General features: G+C 42.8%; 1 pseudogene; it reads left to right on the forward strand.

Moving 5' to 3' along the window:
* Window positions 1–5,282: 5,282 nt before the first annotated feature.
* On the forward strand, window positions 5,283–5,434 carry LOC133045336 (small nucleolar RNA SNORA70; annotated as a pseudogene).
* Window positions 5,435–26,197: the final 20,763 nt, after the last annotated feature.

Genomic DNA, 26,197 nt, shown 5'->3' on the forward strand with positions numbered 1-26,197 from the left:
AGCCACTCAACAACAAGATGTTCTTCGGCTGGGATCCCTAGAAGCTGAGCTGAGACAAGGATTAAGTGACAGGTGACTTGTTGAGGGAGAAAGAACAACGGGAGAAAGGAAGGATAGGGCAAGAGAAGTCATTGATACAGGCTTTCCGTGAAGACCGAGCCTCAGCTGACCCAAGGGGAGTTCCAGAAAGTGAACGGCCCACAAGGGCTGTTCTGCCTGAAGAATCTTCTGGATCCTGTGTCATTAGCCAGCAGTGGGTTGCCCCAGGGTCATAAGGGAGCAGGTACAACCTCTCAGGTATTTTTGGGCAGGCGGCTTCTGGCTGGTGCAGGCCATTCTCTGCCAAAGGGGGCAGGTGTGAGTCACCGGCAGCCAACAGTGCCATAGGTGGGGAGGGGCACGCCTGCCCAGGAAACAGAGGCACCAAGGGATCTGCCACGTGGATCTTGTTGTTGTTAAGTCACTCAGTGTTGTCCGACTCTGCAACCCCATAGACTGCAGCACGCCAGGGTCCCCTGTCCTTCACTATCTCCCAGAGTTTGCTCTGAGAAACTCATGTCCACTGAGTTGATTGTGCCATCTTACTCAAATTAAATGCTCTCTATCAAGCTCCCTCCTCCCGGTTGGTCACATAATGTCACAAAGCAACTCTCTGAGGCATCCTTAATTAGAACATAAAAACTGTCTAACAGTCCCTCCCATACTCCCTACTGATCTACAGCTGTTACCTTCCCTTTGCACCTCATTTTGCCAGATTCACAGTTTTATCTAAATATTAGGTACAGTGGCAAAAATGTTTATATCTGTTTAAAGCAGTTTCCAGAGGGAAGGTAGGGGCTGCCTCTGGGGGATAAATTCTCTCAACCATCCCATAAGTGATAGTACTGGATACTGGACAAAAATCACTGTCTTCTTGCCTGTACAGAGTGATGGACATGTAGAGGGCCACTCTGCATGTAGGAAGACATGTTTGCCTTGTTCTCAGTGATACCACGTGCAAGACACTCTAGTATCAACCAGACCCAAGACAAGAAAGACCCACCCATCTAGATTTTTAATATTTGGAGAAGTCAGAGGAAGCAAATTTCTAGCCAGGTCGTTTTGACTCTGGCTGCATGTTAGAAACCCGAGAAACTTAAATAGAACAAAATAAAAGGATATCTAGGTGGATTAAACAGAATCTCAGCATAAAGAGAAGTGATTGGTATATTTTAAAACTCTCGGGAGGCTCTAATGTACAGCCAGGAACTAGTCTTCATCAGAGAGTTATTACTACTCAACAGTCCACTTAAAGCTCAGTGGACTAAAACAAGACCTTTGTTACTAGACCTTCTGAGTCTGACAATCAGCTGGATGGTATTTCTGATATAGGCTGGGCTTACTCATGCATCTGGGGGCCAGCTGTGTCTTGAGGTGGTTCTGATCATCTTGGCCAGATTCTCACATGGCTGAGGGTCCGCAGGCTGCTGATGGATCTAAGGGAGCCAAGGCTGGATGGTTGAGCTCTGCTCCACGGGGTCTCTCCCCCTCTGGTGTGTTCAGATCGTGGCTTGGCAGAGATCCAAGAAACAGAGCAGAAACACAAATCTCTCAAATTCCAGGCTCAGAACTAGTAGCGCTTCATGCTAACACATTCTGTTGGCCAACACAAGTCACAGAGCTGGCCTGGAGTCAGAGCAGGAGGAGACCCAAAAGTTCGAGGGCCATGTATGCTTCCTTGTAAGGAAGCCAATAATTGAGGCCAAGGGTGCACTGGATGTATTAATTAGATCAAACCCATAACTTTATGGGAGGACAACTGATTTGTCAAAGTGGTTAATTTAAGAGTTTGATATTTCATCACAGACCTGTCCATTGCCCCCCACCCCCCCGCACCCCCCCCCACCTCATTCTACACCTCTTCATTATAGTATTTGAAGTTTGGCCTATAGCCATGGCATACATATATTTACATAAAATATGTACCTATCTCTACTTTTAAATGTCTAATTCACTTCTATTATATTTGTGCTCTGGACTTGAATTGCAGACAGTAGATCCACAAATAGATGGACAAGTGAAAGCACACACTTGAAATCTATTTACTAAAGTATTAGCTGTGGAGTATTAATTATGAAGTATGAACATCTGGGGTATGTTCTAAGAAAGCAGACATTTGATCTCTTATGTTTTGACAATCCATTCTAATTACTGTAGCTTTGTGGGTGTCCTTACCTGAAGAGTTGTTGCTCTGAAGAGGATGGAAAGATAATGGAAGAGTAATTTCCTGTATATCTTCAATCAGGATAGAAACACAGTGAAGTAGATTATACACCTGCAGAAGACCTGTCATTCACTCCCCAGCCAGTTTTCAAAGTGCATATTAAAGAAATTGTTTTCTCTTTGGGTTTTTCTAAGACTGGTGCCTTCACCATCTGGCCTGACATTTTTCACTTAGTTTCACTTTCTCTGATCTAGAATCTGGCTGGACTAGAATCATCCTTGGCCCATTAATCACACTCATGTTGTTCTTCTCTCTTCTTTCACCTCCCTGGCATGCCATCCACTTCCTCTTCTCCCTGATCTTTTGAATCCTATGATATTCTCAAGAAACTACTCTAAACTGTCCTTGGGGGGTCTCCTAAAACTGTTTCAGCTACACCAATACTTCCATCCTTTGAACAGCCATAAAACTTATTATCTGAACCCACTGACACCATTCTGTCTTGAACAGCTGTCTGGCTTTTTAAAGTATCTAAGCTGGCCCGGCTGATTGGCTGTGAATCTGGTGTGTCAAGGCAGGCTGACCATTTTGACTGCTCAGCTATCGCTGGACACAGTCATAGGAGTGTCAACTCCACAAGACCAGGGGTTCCATCTGCTTTGCTCATTCCTGTATCCACCTCACTGAGCACATAGAAGATGCTCAACCACATCTACTGAATGAATGAGGAAGAATGGGCAGTCAATAAATACTAATAAATTGGTATTCCAGCAATAAGAAACAACAAAAAAATTAACATTTTGAGTGTGTCAGGAATCCAATGTCTGTCCACTTATCTATTACAAATGATGCCCTATCGTGGGAAGGCACTGGGGAGTTGAGCATAAACAAGACCTAACTCTGCCATCAAAGATCTCACAGCCTTAAGTGGGGAGGGCACCATTATGTGTTGCCTTTTGTATACCAGGTGCTGATGCTGCATGATGTTGGGGTAACTGGCTTCTGCTATCAGCAACTGCAGTAATGTTAAAGGGCCCAAACCCTAGGACTTAAACTGTATGAGTACTGACCTCCAAACAGCTAAGGACCTTAACTAAGGCATATATCTGTTCTGGGACTCAGGATTCTCACCTGTGAAATGAGGAGGACATCTGGAAGGGACCCTCTAGTTCTCACTTTCTTTGACTGATTGTCTTAAGAAAGGCTTTAACATCCCTCTGATGAAATGATATGACCTCAAATTTATGGGAACAAACCCCAAGCTGAAATGTGTGTCATCATTCTTCTAATTGTCTGGCATGCCTTTCAGAGGCAGCACAACCTTCCTTCATGTCAGTGTGGTTGAGAATATTAAGGTGCTCAAGGCAACTCTCTAAGACATTTATCCAAATTACTATTCAGCATCTCACAAACTACCACTGGATGAACTGGTTAACACAAAATAAAATGACAAGAACAGAAGTTATTTCTTCCTGACTAGCGTAATCTTAAGGGTGTTTTTGTTGAATCTTGTTGCTCATCCACCTACCCGAATGTTCCCTTTGAATCTGCCCAGGAACAGAACGTAATTTGTGGAAATTGAACACTCTTAGCAGTTGCCTCAAACTCTACAACTCAGTAGAAGAGAGTTTATGTTGGCTCATTCTGAACCTCAATAAAGAATCCTCAGCATTGTCCCAGGCTGGGCCAGCCAGGATCCTAGCCCCTGTGTGACTCAGGAACAGTAGGCACTCTGCCTCCAGACTCACTGTGGCTGCCATCATCCCGGGGTCTCACCTGCCCCATTCTGGGGAGGCTGGTCAATTTTATAAACTTACCAAACTGAGGAAACTTATAAAGTCAGCCCCAAAGACAGCACATACTGCACCTCACATGGGTGCATTAACCTGTCAAAGATGTCAGCAAGGATGGATTCTTTTATGAAACTAACACAATATTGTAAATCAATTATACTTCAGTTTTTTAAAAGAAGGATGGTTTCTTTCAGTGTTCATCTTTATGAGCCTTTCAGCATTGGAAAATACTCTGTTGCTGGGACTGCACTTACCTGCCCTCCCACATGATGAAGCAAATGTCTCCATGCCACGTGGGCCATGCTGCAGTCCCCCAAAGTCAGCCTACGGAGAGGCTTATTGAGCCAGAGGGAGAACAACCTCCAAAGCCACAGTGGGAAGCACCCTTTGTCTCAGCCCATTTGGACATCTATGGGTCTAAGTTGGCTAAAACATAAATGGGTTTTGAGGTTGAAGTCTCCCAGTGACACGGAGGGTTGGTGCTTACCATAGAGGCAACTATTGCAATTTTGTGACAGGAAACGAGAAGGTCAGATCCATCTCTGAGTGAGTTTGTCACTGTGAGTGCAAAATATTGCCTGCAAAAGGAAGGCTCCTTTTCTTGGAAAGACTCTCCATCTGAGGCAAGGAGCAGTGTACCCACTGGATGTTGTCTTCTTGATGACATCGAGGACAGAGACAGTGACCAGCATCTGTGTGTCAGCCTGGTGGCGTTCCCATTAGAGTGAAAGGCAAAGTATTTGCCCTGGTGTGTATAAAGCCCATTCCCTCCCCTAACTGCATACTAATCCACTGCCTACTTCACTTGTTTTGATCACCCAGCCCCCTGACTACCCCAAAACAGAATGGTTGAAAGTGACAGCAATCATTCATTTTGCTCACAGCCCTGCAGTTCGCTCTGGGGTCCTTGGAGAAGGTTCAGCGCTGCTGTTCACAGCGTCAGGAGAGGGGCTCAGCCGTGGGTCTGGAGCAGCTGCTTCCGCTTCTCATCCGGCCGTGCTGTCTGCTGGACGCTCAGCTTCCGGCGGCAGGGCTTCCGGTGGCAGGGCTTCCGGTGGCCGGGCTTCCTCACAGCATGGTGGCTGGAATTGTTTCCAGCATCCAAGAAAGAGAGCCCAGCAGAAGCTGTTCTGCCTTTTATGCCCAAGCCTGGAAGTTACCTAGCATCACTTCTATCAGACAAGCCGTAAGCTACAAGTCAGGGCAATCACAAAAGCTCATTCAGGTTCAAAGGGAGGAGACACAGACTCTTAACAGAGGACAGAAATGGCAGGCTCTGGAAGGTCCTGTGGGAGGGGACTATCACGGTGGCCATCTTTCGAATATCAAACCTGGGCTATGGGGACCCTGTGTGCAATGGCTGCAAACAGCAGCCTCCTCGGTGATGCATGTAGCCTGTTGCCTGGGCAGGCTGCCCTGAGGAACCTTGGAGACGGTTCTTTCCAGTGGACATTCATGACTGGCCTGCGACTGGCATGCTGTCTCCATTCTAGCCTGGAGACGGGTTTGTGCAGTGCCTTTGGAAAGCCCCAGGGCCCACAGTGGTTGGTTAGTAATATCCATCCGCACCAAGCTGCAGAACAAGGAGCATGTGCTTGAGTCCCTCTGCAGGGTCAAGTTCAAGTTCCCTGGCCACCAGAAGAGCCACATTTCGAAGAAGTGGGGGTTTATTGAGTTTAACGTGAAAGAATTTGAAAACATGGTGGCGGAGTGGTTCATCCCGGATGACTGTGGGGTCATATACATCCCTAATCATGGCCCCTCCGGACAAATGGCCAGCCCTGCATCCTGAGAGGCTTGGTGGTGTCCCCTCCTTACTGAGGACCACCAAGTCTGGGCTGTTCCTGCACCACGCCAGACGTGTTCAGTCTCAGCGCTTGGCGTTTGCTTTCTGTTTATTAATATAATGCTCTTCCCCTGGATGAGCAATGCCTCACTTCATCAACAACTTGGGTGCTTGACGCGAATATTTTCTCCAATGCATGGTCTTCCCTGAGAGCCCTGTGCCAATGAAAACCCATGTCCTAATCCATCCCCTGCTTTCTTTTTCTCAACAGAACACAACACCATTTACGTACTGTATGCATGTTTTACTTATGTATTCTGTTTGGTACTGTTCCTCTCCTTACATTTTAAACTTCCATTAAGGGAAGGGTTTCTGTCTGTTTTATTCATTGCTCTTTTTCCCAAACTGGAAGAGCGCCTGGCACATAGTGTGGACTCAGTAAATATTTGTTTGAGTAAATTAGTGAGCAACTACCCTGATAAAATGTAAGACAAGGCAGTAGTGATTATTTCTTCTCATTTTCTTTGGTCTCGAGTGCAGTGCCAGGAATATAGACACTTTATGATAATTTAATTAGTGAACAAATTAAATAAATATGGTATTTCTCAATTTGAAAAAATCAACAATAAACCAGCAGCCTTCATACATAGTCATTTACTCCCCACTCCTCATCTACAAAGGAACAGTGCCAGCCAGTATTGATATTAAATTCTGTACTAACAGTGCTGCTCCTGCCTCCAGTTAGAGCCAGGAAGTTATCAGAAGAGAAGGAGGAGAAATGGAGGAGTATGCCCAGGAGAATCGATAGGGCTCTGACAGTGAGCCTCTGAGCGTTGGCCTGATCTTCCCTCTGTCGTTTGTCATCTGTAGGGATTGACCTACAGGGTCGGGTGGAAGGTGGCTTTCCCCCCAACGTGGTTCAGTGTTCACAATTCAGATAATAGATGTCTTAGGAAATGGGAAAAAAGCAAGAAGACACTTCATGTATGATCAGGCAGTCGATTGGGCACTTTTGCTGTCTTTGAGGAATGACCTCTCTTGTTTCACTGCCTTGTGCTTGTTAGTGCATTCTCTGGAGGTACTTAAGAGTAGTGACTTTTCAAAATGAATTAGTAAAGGATGCTCTAAGTTGAATATATTCTTTTTTATATATAAATTTATTTATTTTAATTGGGGGCTAATTACTTTACAATATTATATTGGTTTTGCCATACATTGACATGAATTCGCCACGGGTGTACATGTTTTCCCCATCCTGAACCCTCCTCCCACCTTCCTCCCCATCCCATCCCTCAGGGTCGTCCCAGTGCACCAGCCCCGAGCACTTGTCTCATGCATCAAACTTGGACTGGCGATCTGTTTCACATATGATAGTATACATGTTTCAATGCCATTCTCTCAAACCATCCCACCCTTGCCTTCTCCCATAGAGTCCAAAAGACTGTTCTATACTTCTGTGTCTCTTTTGCTGTCTTGCATATCGTGTTATCGTTACTATCTTTCTAAATTCCATATATATGCATTAGTAAGCACAAGCTGGAATCAAGATTGCTGGGAGAAATATTAATAACCTCAGATATGCAGATGACACCACCCTTATGGCAGAAAGTGAAGAAGAACTAAAGAGCCTCTTGATGAAGGTGAAAGAGGACAGTGAAAAAGTTGGCTTAAAGCTCAACATTCAGAAAACTAAGATCATGGCATCTGGTCCCATCACTTCATGGGAAATAGATGGGGAGACAGTGGAAACAATGGCTGACTTTATTTTTCTGGGCTCCAAAATCACTGCAGATGGTGATTACAGCCATGAAGTTAAAAGGCGCTTACTCCTTGGAAGGAAAGTTATGACCAACCTAGACAGCATATTAAAAAGCAGAGACATTACTTTGCCAACAAAGGTCCGTCTAGTCAAGGCTATGGTTTTTCCAGTGGTCATGTATGGATGTGAGAGCTGGACTGGGAAGAAAGCTTAGTGCCAAAGAATTGATGCTTTTGAAGTGTGGTGTTGGAGAAGACTCTTGAGAGTCCCTTGGACTGCAAGGAGATCCAAACAGTCCATCCTAAAGGAGATCAGTCCTGGATGTTCATTGGAAGGACTGATGTTGAAGCTGAAACTCCAATACTTTGGCCACCTGATGTGAAGAGCTGACTCATTTGAAAAGACCCTGATGCTGGGAAAGATTGAGGGCAGGAGGAGAAGGGAACTACAGAGGTTGAGATGGTTGGATGGCATCACTAACTCGATGGACATGGGTTTGGGTGGACTCCGGGAGTTGGTGATGGACAGGGAGGCCTGGCGTGCTGTGGTTCATGGGGTTGCAGAGAGTCAGACACAACTGAGCGACTGAACTGAACTGAACTGAATACTATATTGATGTTTTTCTTTCTGGCTTACTTCACTATGTATAATAGGCTCCAGTTTCATCCACCTCATTAGAACTGATTCAAATAATTTCACTCAAATAGTATTCACTAAAGAATACAAGTTGGTATTAGGCTGGAGTACCCTGGACTCCGTCATCTGGTATATTATTCCAGGAGTTCAAAAGGAGTCCGCTCAGAGATGGGTTGATGATGACATTTCAATGGACGTTGTGTTTATCAATTTTTCTTCTCTGCCAAAGAAAAGGGAAGCAATAAATATGGCTCCAAAGAGCTCTGATTTGGTGGAGAGGATTGTGGTGGTGACCTAGATGTGTCCCCAGAGTCACACAGGGTCCCTATCGCTCCCTCTTGAATCAGGATCTGGAATCTGGGAATGTACAGGAAAGAGGCAGAGAGGGCCCTGTCTTCCTTATTGGGTGTTTATGAGGCAAAGGGGAGCCCAGGGCCTGCCAGGGTGGCTTTCTCCCCAGGCAAAGGTTATAAGAATGAAAGGGTCAAACATGCCTTGAGCTCCGTCTGAGACAAGGTAAGGAGAATACAAACTATTAATGTAATTTATGGGCAGAAGCACTTTGAATATAAATGAAGCAACCAATGGCCCCTTTGATTGGCATTTATATCTCATTTTATAGAGATCACAGAGTAGTGTTATAATTCTTGACAGTTTTGATTGTAAAATACATGGGACTTTAAGCTCCCTGGAAGAAAGCAAAGATGATGAATATTAATAATGGACGACTAGATACACAACAGACATGAGTAATATGTTTTTTATTTATATAGCTATTGTTTTAACTCATTGGAAAACACTGTACACTTTATTGTCAGCAAGGCAGTCATAATAAGACACTGTATTATCTAGGTCACATAAAAGAAGACATTCAAGTTAATCCCTAAATCCTATTAATTTCTTTACTCACATTACAGAAAAAAAAAAAAAAAACAATAGCCGTTTGACTCCAATACTCAAATGAATGTATTCAAAGCAATGTGCCTGATTAAAGATACAGAGCAAAATTCAAATAACTTTGCACAAGTGCAGTCAGTCCCAGAATCATTTGGAAATGTTGATAGCCACAAGGAAGGCCATCGATCTCGAAAAAATAAATAAATAAGAGACTGGACAAATCAAAGCATAGTGATGAATGTGGTGTGTGTGTGTGTGTGTGTGTGTGTGTGTGTGTGCACGCGCGTGAGTGCATGCATTCTCTTACATGCAGGATGCTGAGTGAAGCAACTCTGGGCTCTGTCAGCAAAAATACGGTTCTAATAAGAGTGTGCACTGTTATGGAGAAAACTATTTCAATGGAAAATGCACATCTCTTAGATTACATCTAGCACTTGGAAAATTGCAAAATGTTTTACCACCTCTATTTCCCACTTCCTCCTCCGTTCCCATGACTTGTTCCATCACCTCGTGGGAAAAAGTAGAAGGAGAAAGCAAAGAATGGATGTTGTGGTCACCTCAATTTAAGGTGTGCTTCTGATTCAAAAAGGAAATAATTCAATAAGTAAATGTTACATATGTCAAGTCTTCATTCAAAAGGCATTTGGAATGTTTTAAAGGCAAATATTTTTTGGAAAAAGGTGAAAATGAGGTGGAATAGGAATAAAAGTTTGTACCATGTGTGGAAAATAAGCCCCACACCCAAATAAGTAAATGACCAGTACATTGAATTCTGGGAAGTCCTAGTCATTTCTTAGAAGTAGGACTTAAACTTGATTCTGATTTTTTTTTTTTTAAACCAAAGAGGAGGAAAAAAACCATGGCTAGCCACATCATTTACATAAGCAGAACTACTCTGCAGAAAAATACACCTGTTTCATTTTCTAAGATTTGAGAGGAGCTATTATTTTGATTTCACTTTGTATTTTTTGTTGTTGTTTGTTTTATCTTCCTTTCCCTGTAGGCTTTTAAAAAATAAGATTCTGATGACAGAGACAGAAATAAATCCTCCCACCCTATCCCCTTTATGATTTTCTGTGGTTTGGGAAGCTCATCTTATATGAGGAGATGTAATGGCTCCCCACTTCACCATTCACCTCTGACATCAGATACCTTATTTTTAGTGGTGTGTCCATTAGCGTTTGTTGCATAAATAAGCTGTTCCAAAACTTAGTGGCTTATGCCAACAGTCATTTATTTGCTCACAATTTTATGGGTTGGCAGTTTGAACTGGGCTAGACTGGGCCATTCTTCAGCCTTTCTTGCCTAAGCTTTGCTCATGTGGCAACTGACCCTGACAACTGGGTGGGTAAGGATGACCTCACTCACGCATCTGGAGGTGGTGGACTGAAGGTTGGGTGCTTTGGTTTTCCCCAACATGGCTTCTCTGGCAGGCTGGCTTGGGCTCCTTCAACCTGCTATTTTTTTTGCATGGCATTTGCTTATGTCCTGTTGGCCAAAACAAGTCACATGACCAAGCCCAGCTTCAAGGAGGGAAGAAATAGACTTCTCTTTTAGTGGTAGGATCTGCAGTGAATTTGTGCCTCTGTGTGTGTGTGTGTGTGTGTGTGTGTGTGTGTGTGCATGCGCGCTAAGTCACTTCAGTCATGTCCAACTCTTTGTGACCTTGTGAACCACAGGCTTCCAGGCTCCTCTGTCCATGGGATTCTCCAGGCAGGAATACTGGAGTGGGTTGCCATGCCCTCTTCCAGGGGATCTTCCTGACCCAAGGATTGAACCTCAGACTCTTATGTCTCCTGCATTGGCAGGTGGGTTCTTTACCACTAGCGCCTCCTGAGAAGTCCAATGAACTTATGGCCATTTTTTCTTTTTGCAGCAAAAAGTTTAATTTTTGCTGCTGCTAAAGGGAAGGGAACACCATACCCCTGCTTATACTGTAGCTTGAAGCTGTAGTAGAAGCTTTAGATTCTACTCTTTGCATAAAATCCTGTATCCCAGAGGGAGGGGAACTGTGAGGCTTATGAGATGATCTTTCAGAAAGAAATTTACTTCTCCAGTTGCCATAGCAGGGAATGAAAAACCACGTGCTCTAAGAGGTGTGGGAGAGTAAGGGGGAGGTAGAGAGGATGCAGGTGGGCATTTTGTGTGTGAGTGCATTGTCTTGCATCCATATGAGGCGAGAGATGAATGAACTTGTCCTTCAGTGTTAACCAGTTTTTTTTTTCTTTTTTTTGAGAGAGCAAAGGAGAATTATTGAACAATTTCTGACTTTTATAAATCATTATTTTCAAGTCCACACCAGGTGGTGGAGTAAGATAGAGTCAAAAACATCATCTCAAAGCATTCTTTCTTTGGCAGGACCTTTCCAGGTGCCTTCTTTCTTTGCTGACAGTCTCCCAGCCTTGTCTGCAATGTTCTCACAGTCACAGTCCTCTGAGCTACCACGGGGTGTCTGCCGTTTTGCCTGCTTCAGTTCCCTGCAGGGATATCAGCTGCCGAGGCCTCTGACGCTGCCACATGGCCTTTGAAGATTCTGCAGACACTGCGGTGCTGATGCAGGCTTTGTCTCCAACTCATGATGCAAGCGCTAGCACCAGCATCATTGGCTTGGCGGGTGCTCCCTTGTGTTCTCATAGGCTTGTTAATAAAGCTTCTCCTTCGATAGCCACCAACAGGTTTCCTGGCCTTATATTTGGTTCCTTGATGAAGTTGGATGAGTTCTCTTACCATAGTTTCTGTTTTATCATGCAAATAGGGCTGTGATGGACTTGCTTCACAGGCCTTTCATATACATCTTGAATCAATGATCTATGGCCATGAGATGCTGTATAAGAACAACCCACAAAATCTCACCAGTCTTTGGGTCACCTGAGTGGCTGTGGCTCGCTCTATAACAGGGCTCCCCAACCTCCAGGATCCAATGGCTGATGATCTAAGGTAGAGCTGATGTAATAATTAGAAATAAAGTGCACAGTAAATGTGATGTGTTTGAATCATCCTGTAACAATCCCCCTACCCCTGGTCCGTGGAAAGCTTTTCTTCCATTAAACCTGGTCCCTGGTACCAAAATGATTGGAGACTACTGCTGTAACGCTCTACTTCTGCTCAGCTGTGAGTAGTCAGGTGGCTTAGCTGACTTGGCTGTGCTTTTTGACATGTCTGGGGTTGCTTAGCTGGAGGATGTGGCTCCATTCCATGTTATTTCCTCCACAGCAGGCTAGCCCAGGTTCATTCCCAGGCCAGTGGCAGGGATCCAAGGGAGGGCACATGCACAAAACCTCATGAGGACAAGGTTGAGAATCTTCACCACATCACCTCTCCTGTTCTGAGGAAGTCACCAGGCCCCTAAGATTCACAGATGGAGAAACAGACTTTATTTCTTGATGGGAGGAGCTGAAACATCACGTCACAAGGGACATGGATTTGGAAAGTGCAGAGAACTGGAGTCATCTTTGCAAACAATCTAACACACCCAAAAACCTGGGAGCTCTGGGGTGAGCACGGTTGGCAACCCAGACAACTTCAAATGCATGTTAGGAAGATGAACTTGGTAATCTTTCTAAAAGGCAGAAGATAAATTGATTTGGGTAGTGGGAGGAGAGGTTAGTGTAACCTGCAAAATGGCTTTTGCTTTAATACAGGTGATAAATCAGGAGGGTCTAGAACAGGGATAGCAAACAAGCTACACACCATGTGACCGATTTACATGCCTGCAGTGGAATGTTGAAGGGAATTATGTGGCCACTTTCCTGGGTGAGCTGAACACCAAGCCTTGATGGATTTGCCCTTGAAGGGAGCAGAGACAGAATAGTCCCATGTATGTGCCACTTTTGTGCTACCAAGGGCTGTGGCGGTGAGTTTAAAGAGCCTTGTGAAATTGATGAGGTAGAATGATCACATATTAATAATCAAGTGTAAATGAGGGAAAATATTATTCTAAAATAAGCCTAGCTTTTGGATTCTTTCCCTTAATGGTAATGTCATTTCTTAAAGTGGGTCATACAGTATAAGGAGTTTATTTGAGTCTATATTATATAGATAAGTCCTGTATCATATCAGGGAAGGAGGACCAGCTTTTCTGTCATCTATTGAGGCCCAACAAACCACTCAAAGATTAGAAGTTGTGATAGTTAATTTTATGCACCAACTTGAGTGAGTATATTTGTTACCAAGGCAAACCATTCAGTATCACGGTAATCCAAGTCTATGTCCTGACCAGTAATGCTGAAGAAGCTGAAGCTGAATGGTTCTATGAAGACCTACAAGACCTTCTAGCACTAAGACCCCAAAAAGCTGTCCTTTTCATTATAGGAGACTAGAATGCAAAAGTGGGGAGTCAAGAAACACCTGGAGTAACAAGCAAATTTGGCCTTGGAGTACAGAATGAAGCAAGGCAAAGGCTACTAGAGTTTTGCCAAGAGAATGCACTGCTCATAGCAAAGATCCTCTTCCAACAACACAAGAGCTGACTCTACACATGGACATCACCAAATGGTCAATACTGAAATCAGATTGATTTTATTCTTTGCAGCCAACGATGGAGAAATTCTACACAGTCAGCAAAAACAAGACCGGGAGCAGATTGTGGCACAGACCATGAACTCCTTATTGCCAAATTCAGACTTAAATTGAAGAAAGTAGTAAAAACCATTAGACCATTTAGGTATAACCTTACAATTATACAGTGGAAGTGACAAACAGATTAAAGGGATTAGATCTGACAGAGAGAGTGCCTGAAGAACTATGAATGGAGGTTTGTGACATTGTACAAGAGGCAGGGATCAAGACCATCCCCAAGGAAAAGAAATGCAAAAAGGCAAAGTGGTTGTCTGACTAGGCCTTACAAATAGCTGTGAATAGAAGAGAAGTGAAAGGCAAAGGAGAAAAGAAAAGATATACTCATTTGAATGCAAAGTTCCAAAGAATAGCAAGGAGAGATGAGAAAGCCTTCCTCAGTGATCAATGCAAAGAAATAGAGGGAAACAATAGAATGGGAAAGTCTAGAGATCTCTTCAAGAGAATGAGAGAAACCAAATAAACATTTTGTGCAAAGATGGGTACAATAAAGGACAGAAACGGTATGGACCTAACAGAAGCAGAAGATATTAAGAAGAGGTGGCAAGAATACACAGAAGAACTATACAAAAAGATCTTCATGACTCAGATAATCACGATGATGTGATCACTCACCTAGAGCCAGACACCCTTGAATGCTAAGTCAAATGGGCCTTAGGAAGCCTCACTAGGAGCAAAGCTAGTGGAGGTGATACAATTCCAGTTGAGCTATTTCAAATCCTAAGAGGTGATGCTGTGAAAGTGCTACACTCAATATGCCAGCAAATTTGGAAAACTCAGCAGTGGCCACAGGATTGGAAAAGGTTAGTTTTCATTCTAATCCCAAAGAAAGGCAATGCCAAAGAATGCTCAAACTACCACACAATTGCACTCATCTCACAAGCTAATAATGTAATGCTCAAAATTCTCCAAGCCAGACTTCAACAGTATGTGAACCATGAACTTCCAGATGTGCAACCTGGATTTAGAAAAGGCAGAAGAACCAGAGATCAAATTGTCAACATTTGTTGGATCATTGAAAAATCAAGAGACTTCCAGATAAATGTCTAGTTCTGCTTTATTGACTATGCCAAAGCCTTTGAGTATGTGGACCACAACAAACTGTAGAAAATTCTTAAAGAGATGGGAATACTAGACCACCTAACCTGCCTCTTGAGAAATATGTAGGCAAGTCAGGAAGCAACAGTTAGAACTGGCCATGGAACAACAGACTGGTTCCAAATTGGGAAAGGAGTATATCAAGTTTGTATATGTCACCCAGCTTATTTAACTTATATGCAGAGTACATCATGAGAAATTCTGGGCTGGATGAAACACAAGCTGGAATCAAGATTGCTGGGAGAAATATCAATAACCTCAGCTATGCAGATGACAACACCCTTATGGTAGAAAGTGAAGAAGAACTAAAGAATCTCTTGATGAAAGTGAAAGAGGTGAGTGAATAAGTTGGCTTAAAACTTAACATTCAGAAAACTGAGATCATGGCATCCAGTCATATCATTTCAGGGCAAATAGATGGGGAAACAATGGAAACAGTGACATACTTTATCTTTGGGGGCTCCAAAATCACTGCAGATGGTGATTGCAGCCATGAAGTTAAAAGACACTTACTCCTTGGAAGGAAAGTAATGACCAACCTAGACATCATATTAAAAAGCAGAGACATTACTTTGCCAACAAATGTCCTTCTAGTTAAGGCTATGGTTTCTCCAGTAGTCATGTATGGATGTGAGAGTTGGACTATAAGGAAAGCTGAATGCTGAAGAATTGATGCTTTTGAAGTGTGGTGTTGGAGAAGACTCTTGAGAGTCCCTTGGACTGCAAGGAGATCCAAACAGTCCATCCTAAAGGAGATCAGTCCTGAACATTCATTGGAATGACTGATGTTGAAGCTGAAACTCCAATCCTTTGGCCACCTGATGTGTGAAGCTGACTCATTGGAAAAGACCCAGATGCTGGGAAAGATTGAAGGCAGGAGAAGTGGATGACAGAGGATGAGATGGTTGGATGGCATCACCAACTCAATGGACATGAGTTTGAGTAAACTCTGGGAGTTGGTGATGGACAGGGAGGCCTGGCGTGCTGCGGTCCATGGGTTCACAATGAGCTGAACATGACTGAGTGAACTGAACTGAACTGAGTCAGGGTGTGCCTAGGTATTCAGTCAAATGCTTTTCTGAGTGTTTCTGTGAGGGTGTTTTTGGATAAACTAACATTTTATTGGTAGCCTGAGTAAAGTAAACTTCCTCCCTCATGTGTGTTGACTTCTTCCTATCAGTTGAAAGCCTGGGTAGAACAAAAAGTCTGCCTTTCCCTGAGTTAGAGGGAATTCCTTCTGTCTAACCACCTTGAAACTGGGACTTGGGCATTTTCTTACCTTCAGACTGACATGGAAACATTGATCTTTCTGAGTCTTGAGTTTCCTGGCCCTTGGACTAGAACTACCCTGTAGAACTCCTGGTTTTCCGGTCATTGGACTCAGATTGGAACTACCCACCACCTTTCCTGTGTCTGCCACTGGCTGACTCACCTTGTAAATCTTGGGGCTTTTCAGTTTCCATCATTGCATGAGCTAATTTTTTACAGTAAACTAGCAAATAAGTAAGGAAAAAATTACTTTATACACACATGCACATCCTGTTGGTGGTTCTGTTTGTCCGGAGAACCCTAAGAATGCAGCAGCCATTTTCCATCTCAGGATTCTGTAGGCGACACATTTGGACAGGATGCAGGGGTAATTCTCAGTAACATTGGGGGCCTCAGTGCCCCCGTGGCCTCTCCCGCTACCTGCCCTCATTACCCAAAAGTCTAGTCTGAGCTTCTTTAGAGCTTGGCAGGTGCCCCCTGGAGTCTTCTAAGAGGACAAGCACTTCTTAAGCCTCTGCTTCCACCCTGTTTAATAGCATCCCACTGACCAAGGCAAGTCCATGGCCAAACCCAGGGTCAGTGTGAGAGGGTTCTACACTAGGGCATGGGTGCTGGAGATTTTTAATTTATTGGGGTCACCAAAATTAAAGTCTGTCTCGAATGGGAGATTTGACATTCCGTCTTGGTCGTGTTGGCTCTGATGTGTCCATTTGATATCACAGTTGGGAGAGTCAGGTGGCAATATGGGTCTGAGACTAAGACAAGATAATTTCTTACCAATGGATGGATATATTTGGAAATCATGAATACATAGGGGTACATGAAAATATTCCACAATCAGTACAACATGGACACCATCCTATCAGGACGGATTGTTGCCATAGCCTTGAAGCAAAATCTCAGGGTCCCCTGTTAGGCCAAGCATTTTCCTTTCAGTTATTGGATCATTGGAAAGTATCAGGAGTCTCAGGAAAGGAGGCAAGGCAGTCTGGTTAGTGGGAGGGCACTTGTGATGGAGGGCAGTGGGCAATGAACCAATTGGCAGGAAATATTGCAATATTTTGGCAACTGGTCTGAGTAGCAAGCATATGCACAGGAAAAAGCTAAAGCCGGGTGGTATGGTTAACATGTCACTGGGATAGGGCATTAGCTTAAACTGTATGATTGACCTATATTTATCTACTTGTGGTTGCGAAGAGCATCATTTTGTATACTTCAGCCTAACCCAAAATGAGACAAAACTAGGTCTAAAATGGACACAAAAATTTAATTAACTGGTGGGTGAACAGGAGGAGCCCTCATAGGAAATTGAAAAGAATGACTCCGTGGAAGGCAAAAGAGGAGCACAGGAGAGGGAGGGAAGGGGCAAAGGTCTCAAAGATTATATAGTAAAGTTCAGGTGAGATAAGTGTGCATGACTTTAGCTGAGATGTATATCAAAGGAATGATTTCCATGAGCCCAGACTCTTGCATCTTCCCATATATAGAAAAGCTCTAAATACCTCAACTTGACATCTGATTTTCCTTTAATCTTTTGAGGTTTGGGACTACCTGCCATTTGCTGTAAATGTCTGTATAATCTGTCGCTGCCCCCTGTCTCCTTGGAACAATTTTCTCAGGATTTTGTGAGATGCTACCTCACAGGCTTGAAGTTCTAAAATCTCCCACCAAATAAAGCATAACTCTCAACTTTTAGGTTGTGAATATTCTTGAAGTCGACAATGAGAAAGACTTGCTTGCATTTATATGAGGAATGGAAAGATCCTTCAGCTTGATGTTGGAAAATAATCTGTTTTAAAAGGTAAGAAGTTTTGGTTGAATAGTGAAGGGACTCACAACATTGTTAATTGGCTATACCTCAATACAAAATGTTTTGTGTTAGAAGAAATAAAATTTTTAAAAATATAAATAAAATTACTTCTATTCTCAAAATAAGTAAATAAATAAAAGATAAGAAGGTGAGAGGAAGCAGCAAAGTGTGTGATCAGGAGCCTGGGGCCCTTGTCCCAGTACTTCCAGTCTTGAGGACCAGCTTGGCCACTTCATAACAGATCTTTCTTTGTAGACAGCAGTCTTCATCTTGATTGCACAGTAAGATAATGACCTGTGGGAGCTTTTATAATCCTCTATGCCCAAGTCTCATTCACAGAGTTTACATCGGAAAGTCTGAAAGTACTCAGGAATCAGTGTTTTTAAAGCTCCTAGGTTATATCATGTATGTTCAAGATTGAGAACCACCACAGCTTTATCTCCTATTCCTTCAGCTTTGGTGCTTTAGGCAACAAAGTCTCCCTGAATGTTCATCACCATCAGTATTAGCAGGTCCCAGGACAATGGAGGCCCTTGCAAACCTTCCCTCAGAGCGGTCATTCCCAATGCCAGCTGTAGATTCACCTGGGGGCACTTACAACACACTGGTGCTGGGCCTCACTCTAGAGACTTTGATGTAATTGGCCTGGGATGGCCCATGCCTTCAGTTGTGTCTCCCCAAAAAGGTATGTTGAAGTGCTAATCCTCAGTACCTCTTAATATGACCTAATTTGGAAATGGCATCCAAAGAGGTAATCAAGTTAATTAGAAGATCTTCAGGGTGGACCCTAATCTAAAATGACTAGTGTCTTTGTAAAAAGGGGAAATTTGAATACAAGGAAGACATGCAGGAGGGATTATGTGAAGAGATGTAAAGAGATCACTACGGTAAGATTTGTTGTTGTTGAGTTGCTAAATCATATCTGACTCAATTAGATTGTAGCTATGGTGGCCACAAGGAATGTCTGGGACTGCCAGAAGCTGCAAGAGCAAGAAAGGGTCCTTCTCCTACAGGTTTCAAAGGGAGCGCCTAACTTTCAGACTTCCAGTCTCTGGGGCCATAAGACAATAAATTTCTGTTATTCTCAGCCAATCAGTTTCCGGTACTTTGTAACAGCAGCCTGAGGAAATTAATACAAGCGGTCTTGGATATGGATAGTTTTAAATGTGACCCAGGTGGTTCCAATGTGCCAGGACTGATTTATTGACTTTCATAACTATTAGAGGAATTAAGTATACAGTAGGTATAACCAGGGTAGAAAACAATGTCAAAATCAGTTTAGGAGCCATGCAACCATAATTATCACAAGTCTAATATTTAAAACTTAGTCACATGCTGAGTAATTTTAATGCCTAGTAATACATTTCTTCTTCACCTGGGGCTCTGTATGTTGAGAGAGGCATTCACAGTCTTGTTCTTCTGCAGTTCCTTGCCTGGATGATTCTTTTTAGTGTAATTTTTCACCTTGAATGATGAGATTCTGGATTTTCACTTCACATGTACTGTACAGGTCTCCTCATGGTGTATCCTTTATTTTTCATGCCTAAGGGCACTGTCTAGCAGCTCTCCCTGTTGGACTTTATCCTGTTCATTTATAATGTAACATTTCTCCAATTTGTCAAAGTTACTTAGAATTCTGATCCTGCAACCCAACATTCTAATTCCTATTACTCAAGGAGAGTCCTCAGGACAATTGAATTAAGAATTATATGAACTCCAGGAGGAATCAATTTGGAGAAGATCAGATAATGGAAGGTTTACTATATTATGTGCTACATTAAGGTGCAAAGATGTATGAAAGATAAATGGTCAGTGCATGAATTATACAGAGCTCCTTCAGTGAGACAGGGGGATCAGTCCTTGTCCAGACATCATGTGAGATGTCAAATCTTGTTACTGTCACTCAAAGTGTGCTTCACAGACCAGCAGCATTGGCATTACCTGGGAGCTGGTCAGAAACACGGCATCTCTGACTCCATCCCAGACCTACAGAATCTGAAATTACTTTTTTGCAGGTTCTCTAGGTGAAGCACATGCATATTAAATTTTGAGACATAATGTAGACACAGCCCCTAGCATGAAGAACTCACCAAGTAAGCTGGTTGAATTTGGCAGATCAGTTCAGTTCAGTCGCTCAGTCGTGTCTGACTCTTTGCGACCCCACAGACTGCAGCACGCCAGGCCTCCCTGTCCATCACCAACTCCCGGAGTTTACTCAAACTCATCTCCATTGAGTTGGTGATGCCAGCCAACCATCTCATCCTCTGTCGCCCCCTTCTCCTCCTGCCTTCAATCTTTCCCAGCATCAGGGTCATTTCCAATGAGTCAGCTCTTCGCATGAAGTGGCCAAAGTATTGGAGTTCCAGCTTAAACATTGGTCATTCCAACGAATATTCAGGACTGATTTCCTTTAGGATGGACTGGTTGGAACTCCTTGCAGTCCAAGGGAGTCTCAAGAGTCTTCTCCAATACCACACTTCAAAAGCATCAATTCTTCGGCACTCAGCTTTCCTTATAGTCCAACTTTCACATCCATACATGACTACTGGAGAAACCATAGCCTTAACTAGATGGTCATTTGTTGGCAAACTAATGTCTCTGCTTTTTTTAATATGCTTTCTAGGTTGTTCATAACTTTTCTTCCAAGGAACAAGTGTCTTTTAATTTCATGGCTATGGTCATCACTATGAAAAAGCTAGTGGAGGTGATGAAATTCCAGTTGAGCTGTTTCAAATCATAAAAGATGATGCTGTGAAAGAGCTGCACTCAATATGTCAGCAAATTTGGAAAACTCAGCAGTGGCCACAGGACTGGAAAAGGTCAATTTTCATTCCAATCCCAAAGAAAGGCAATGCCAAAGAATGCTCAAACTACCTCACAGTTGCACTCATCTCACATACTACTAAAGTAATGCTCAAAATTCTCCAAGCCAGGCTTTAGCAATACGTGAACCATGAACTTGCAGATATTCAAGCTGGTTTTAGAAAAGTCAGAGGAACCAGAGATCAAATTGCCAACATCTGCTGGATCATCGAGAAACCAAGAGAGTTTCAGAAAAACATCTATATCTGCTTTATTGGCTATGCCAAAGCCTTTGACTGTGTGGCTCACAATAAACTCTGGAAAATTCTGAAGGAGATGGGAATAACAGAGCACCTGACCTGCCTCTTGAGAAACCTGTATGCAGGTCAGAAAGCAACAGTTAGAACTAGACATGGAACAACAGACTGGTTCCAGGTAGGAAAAGGAGTACGTCAAGGCGGTATATTGTCACCTTGCTTATTTAACTTATATTCAGAGTACATCATGAGAAATGCTGGGCTGGAGGAAGAACAAGCTGGAGTCAAGATTTCCAGGAGAAATATCAATAACCTCAGATATGCAGATGACACCACGCTTAAGGCAGAAAGTGAGGAAGAACTAAAGAGCCTCTTGATGAAAGTGAAAGAGGAGAGTGAAAAAGTTGGCTTAAAGCTCAACATTCAGAAAACTAAGATCATGGCATCCGGCCCCATCACTTCATGGCAAATAGATGGAGAAAAGTGGAAACAGTGGCAGACTGTTTTTTGGGGCTCCAAAATCACTGCAGATGATGATTGCAGCCATGAAATTAAAAGATGCTTACTCCTTGGAAGGAAAGTTATGACCAACCTAGACAACATATTAAAAAAGCAGAGACATTTCCTTGTCTACAAAGGTCCATCTCATCAAGGCTATGTTTTTTCCAGTAGTCATGTATGGATGTGAGAGTTGGACTATAAAGAAAGCTGCGCGCCAAAGAATTGATGCTTTTGAACTGTGGTGTTGGAGAAGACTCTTGAGAGTCCCTTGGACTGCAAGGAGATCCAACCAGTCCATCCTAAAGCAGATCAGCCCTGATTGTCCATTGAAAGGACTGATGTTGAAGCTGAAACTCCAATACTTTGGCCACCTCATGCAAAGAGCTGACTCATTTGAAAAGACCCTGATGCTGGGAAAGATTGGGGGCAGGAGGAGAAGGGGACAACAGAGGATGAGATGGTTGGCTGGCATCCCCGACTCAATGGACATGGGTTTGGGTAAACTCCAGTAGTTGGTGATGGACAGGGATGCCTGGTGTGCTGCGTTTCATGGGATCACAAAGAGTCAGACATGACTGAGCAACTGAACTGAACAGTCAACATCTGCAGTGATTTTGTAGCCCCCCAAAATAAAGTCTGCCACTGTTTCCACTCTTCTCCATCTATTTGTCATGATGTGATGGGACCAGATGTCATGATCTTTGTTTTCTGAATGCTGAGCTTTAAGCCAACTTTTTCACTCTCCTCTTTCACTTTCATCAAGAGGCTCTTTAGTTCTTCTTCATTTTCTTCCATAAAGGTGGTGTCATCTGCATATCTGAGGTTATTGATGTTTCTCCCAGAAATCTTGATTCCAGCTTGTGCTTCATCCAGCCCAGTGTTTCTCATGATGTACTCCGAATATAAGTTAAATAAACAGGGTGACAGTATACCGCCTTGACGTACTCCTTTTCCTATTTGGAACCAGTCTGTTGTTCCATGTCCAGTTCTAACTATTGCTTCCTGAACCGCATACAGATTTCTCAAGAGGCAGGTCAGGTGGTCTGGTATTCCCCTCTCTTGAAGAATTTTCCAGAGTTTATTGTGATCCACACAGTCAAAGGCTTTGGCATAGTCAATAAACCAGAAATAGATGTTTTTCTGGAACTCTCTTGCTTTTTTGATGATCCAGCAGATGTTGGCAATTTTATCTCTAGTTCCGCTGCCTTTTCGAAAGCCAGCTTGAACATCTGAAATTTCATGGTTCACATGTTATTGAATCCTAGTTTGGAGAATTTTGACCATTCCTTTACTATCGTGTGAGATGAGAGCAATTGTGTGGTAGTTTGAACATTCTTTGGCATTGCATTTCTTAGGGATTGGAATGAAAATGGATCTTTTCCAGTCCTATGGTCACTGCTGAGTTTTCCAAATTTGCTGGCATATTGAGTACAGCACTTTCACAGCATCATCTTTTATGATTTGAAATAGCTCAACTGGAATTCCATCACCTCCACTAGCTTTGTTTGAAGTGATGCTTCCTAAGGCCCCCTTGACTTCACATTCCAGAATGTCTGGCTCTAGGTGAATGATCACACAATCATGATTATCTGGGTTGTGAAGATCTTTTTGGTACAGTTTTTCTGTGTATTCTTGCCATGTCTTCTTAATATCTTCTACTTCTGTTAGGTCCATTCCATTTCTGTCCTTTATTGAGCCCATCTTTGCATGAAATGTTCCCGTGGCATCTCTAATTTTCTTGAAGAGGTCTCTAGTCTTTCCCATTCTACTGTTTTCCTCTATTTCTTTGCACTGATCATTGAGGAAGGCTTTATTATCTCTCCTTGCTATTCTTTGGACTCTGCATTCAAATGGGTATGTCTTTCCTTTTCTCCTTTGCTTTTTGCTCTCTTCTTTTCACAGTTATTTCTAAGGCCTCCTTGGACAACCATTTTGCCTTTTTGCTTTTCTTTTTCTTAGGGATGGTCTTGATCCCTGTCTCCTGTACAATGTCATGAACCTTCATCCATAGTTCATGAGGCACTCTGTCTATCAGGTCTAGTCCCTTAAATCTGTTTCTTCCATTGTATAATCATTAGGGATTTGATTTGAGTCATACCTGAATGGTCTAGTGGTTTTCCCTACATTCTTCAATTTAAGTCTGAATTTGGCATTAAGGAGTTCATGATTTGAGCCACAGTCAGATCTCAGTCTTGTTTTTGCTGACTGTATAGAGCCTCTCCATCTTTGGCTGCAGAGAATACAATCAATCTGATTTCAGTTATGGCCATTTGGTGATGTCCATGTGTAGAGTCAGCTCTTGTGTTGTTGGAAGAGGGTTATTGCTATGACCAGTGCATTCTCTTGTCAAACCTCTAGTATCCTTTGTCCTGCTTCATTCTGTACTCCAAGGCCAAAATTGCCTGTCACTCCAGGTGTTTCTTGACTTCCTACTTTTGCATTCCAGTCCCCTATAATGAAAAGGACATCTTTTTTGGGTGTTAGTTCTAAAAGGTGTTGTAAGTCTTCATAGAACCATTCAACTTCAGCTTCTTCAGTATTACTGGTCGGGGCATAGACTTGCATTACTGTGATATTGAATGATTTGCCTTGCTAATGAACAGAGATCTTTCTGTCGTTTTTGAGGTTGCATCCAAGTACTGCATTTGGGACTGTTTATTGACTATAATGGCCACTCCATTTCTTCTAAGGGATTCTTGCCCACAGTAGTAGCTGTAATGGTCATCTGAGTTAAATTCACCCATTCCAGTCCATTTTCGTTAGCTGATTCCTAAAATGTCGATGTTCCAACACTTCTCAAAGTGTGGTCTGGAGAACAGAATGTATTTGAGTGACCTTCAACACTTGGTAAAATACAGACTTATTTTTAAAACAGGAATGAGATAATTTTTTGCCTGTGCTGGGTCTTTGTTGCTTTGCTCGGGCTTTCTCTGGTTCCGGAGAGAAGGGTCTTCTCTCGTTGAGGAACACAGGCTCTCGGCTCGTGGGCGTCAGTAGGTGCAGTGTGCAGGCTCGGTAGTCGTGGCCCATCAGCTGTAAAGCATGCATTCAGCAGCTGTGGCTCATGCGCTGAGTTGCGTCACAGTGCGTGAAATCTTCCTGGCCCAGAGATTGAACCTGTGTCCCCTGTATTGACAGGCAGATTCTTACCGCTTGCACCTCCAGGCAAGTCCAAGACAGACTTACTTAATTGGAATCTTTGGTGGTGGGATTAGGAACTTATATTTTTTGATAAATCACCCAGGTGACTCTGATGCACATTAAAGTTGGAGAATATCTTCTCTAGAACAGTAGAAATTATTCAGCTTCAACACACCTGAGGAATATGACCCTTTTCCTTTAGTAACAATGATTTGGAAAAGCAGTTACAGGGGTGGCAACTGCAGTCTCCTAGACCAGGTTTATCCAACGGATGGCCTGTAGATCAATAGTGTTGCCCTCCCCTGGGAGCTTGTTAGAAATGCAGAACTTCAAACTTTACCCCAAATCTACTGTTATGGGATAAATTGACTTTGCTAATTCATATGTTGAAGTTCTAATCTCAGAACCTCAGAATATAATTATATTTGAAAATAAGGAACTTGAAGAAGTAATTAAATCTGGTTCTCTGGGTCTGCAGACATCTTCGGACCAACATTTAGCAGCTGCTAGCAGAGATTTGATGGGACATTATCCCCTTCATAAGTTATAGATCAGAGAAAAAAGATATTTATTGAATAATCTCTGTTTGGCTTATATCAGTAATCATTAATAAGTGAAGCTCATTTAGTACTTCATAAGTGTGTTTGAACTTGACTCTCTCTTTCGGGCTCACAGCAGTCCTCCAAGTTTAGTTAACACTTTCCTGTAGACATTCCTTTGAACAGCCCATAAACTGCTCCTGCCTACTGGGTCTTGACACATGTTTCTCTATAAGCACATTTATGAACATGTAACCATCAGCGAGGAAAAAATTAAACCAGAGTAACAGAAAGACTGCCAAAATGGCATGTGTATCTTAAAATACCTTTACAAATGTGTTCATTGCTGAGAAACAGCTTTATTCAAACCTAAATCCAGCCTGATTTTTTTTTTTTTTTTTTTGTCACTGTACAATTAGGCTCTGAGTCAGCTTTGAATCTTATGTTAATGAGACCCCCTACATTCTTGGCTCATACCTTCAAATTAGAGATTGATCTATAATTAATAAGGCTTATAATGCCAGTACCTGAGACAAAAGAGATGGTCAGGCAGCTGGGAAAGGAGAGAAGAGAGGTGCATCACATATCAAGCTGGCTCCTGGTGGCAGAAGCAGGTGTCTGTGGGTAGTAAGTCTGCTGGTTTGAGCTCTTCTAATGGGGAGAGCAGCTCACTGTCCCTCCGAGGCCTTAGGAGGGGACATGGGTGCTGCAGCTAGCGTCCATCCATAGCAAAACATTCCTGCTCAGAGAAACCCTGGCTGGCCCTTGCATGAGTTTTCCAATGTTTCATTAAATTGCCTTTGAATTTTGGGGAAAAAAAAAAAAAAAACCTCACCAGGCCAAGTAGTCATATGTTTTTTTTCCAGCTATTTTTGGAGCCATGTATCCTCCCTACACTGTAGTTTCTACTGCCTCGAAATTCCCAGTGATTGCAAGAGAGGAGTGCTTGCTGATTAATTAAAATCCAATTTTCTTTTCTCTCCTAATTGCAGCAGTAGAGGGGGAAAAAAGGAAGACTTATTATTCCAAAAATGAAAATAATCCCTCAACTGTTTGGGCTTATTATGAGCTCCATGTTGCAGTTTGTTTTAAATTGAATCAATAGAATAAGCATGGAAATGAGCTCTGTGA

This window comes from Dama dama, chromosome 23 (assembly GCF_033118175.1).
Source record: "Dama dama isolate Ldn47 chromosome 23, ASM3311817v1, whole genome shotgun sequence".
NCBI classification, from domain to species: domain Eukaryota; kingdom Metazoa; phylum Chordata; class Mammalia; order Artiodactyla; family Cervidae; genus Dama; species Dama dama.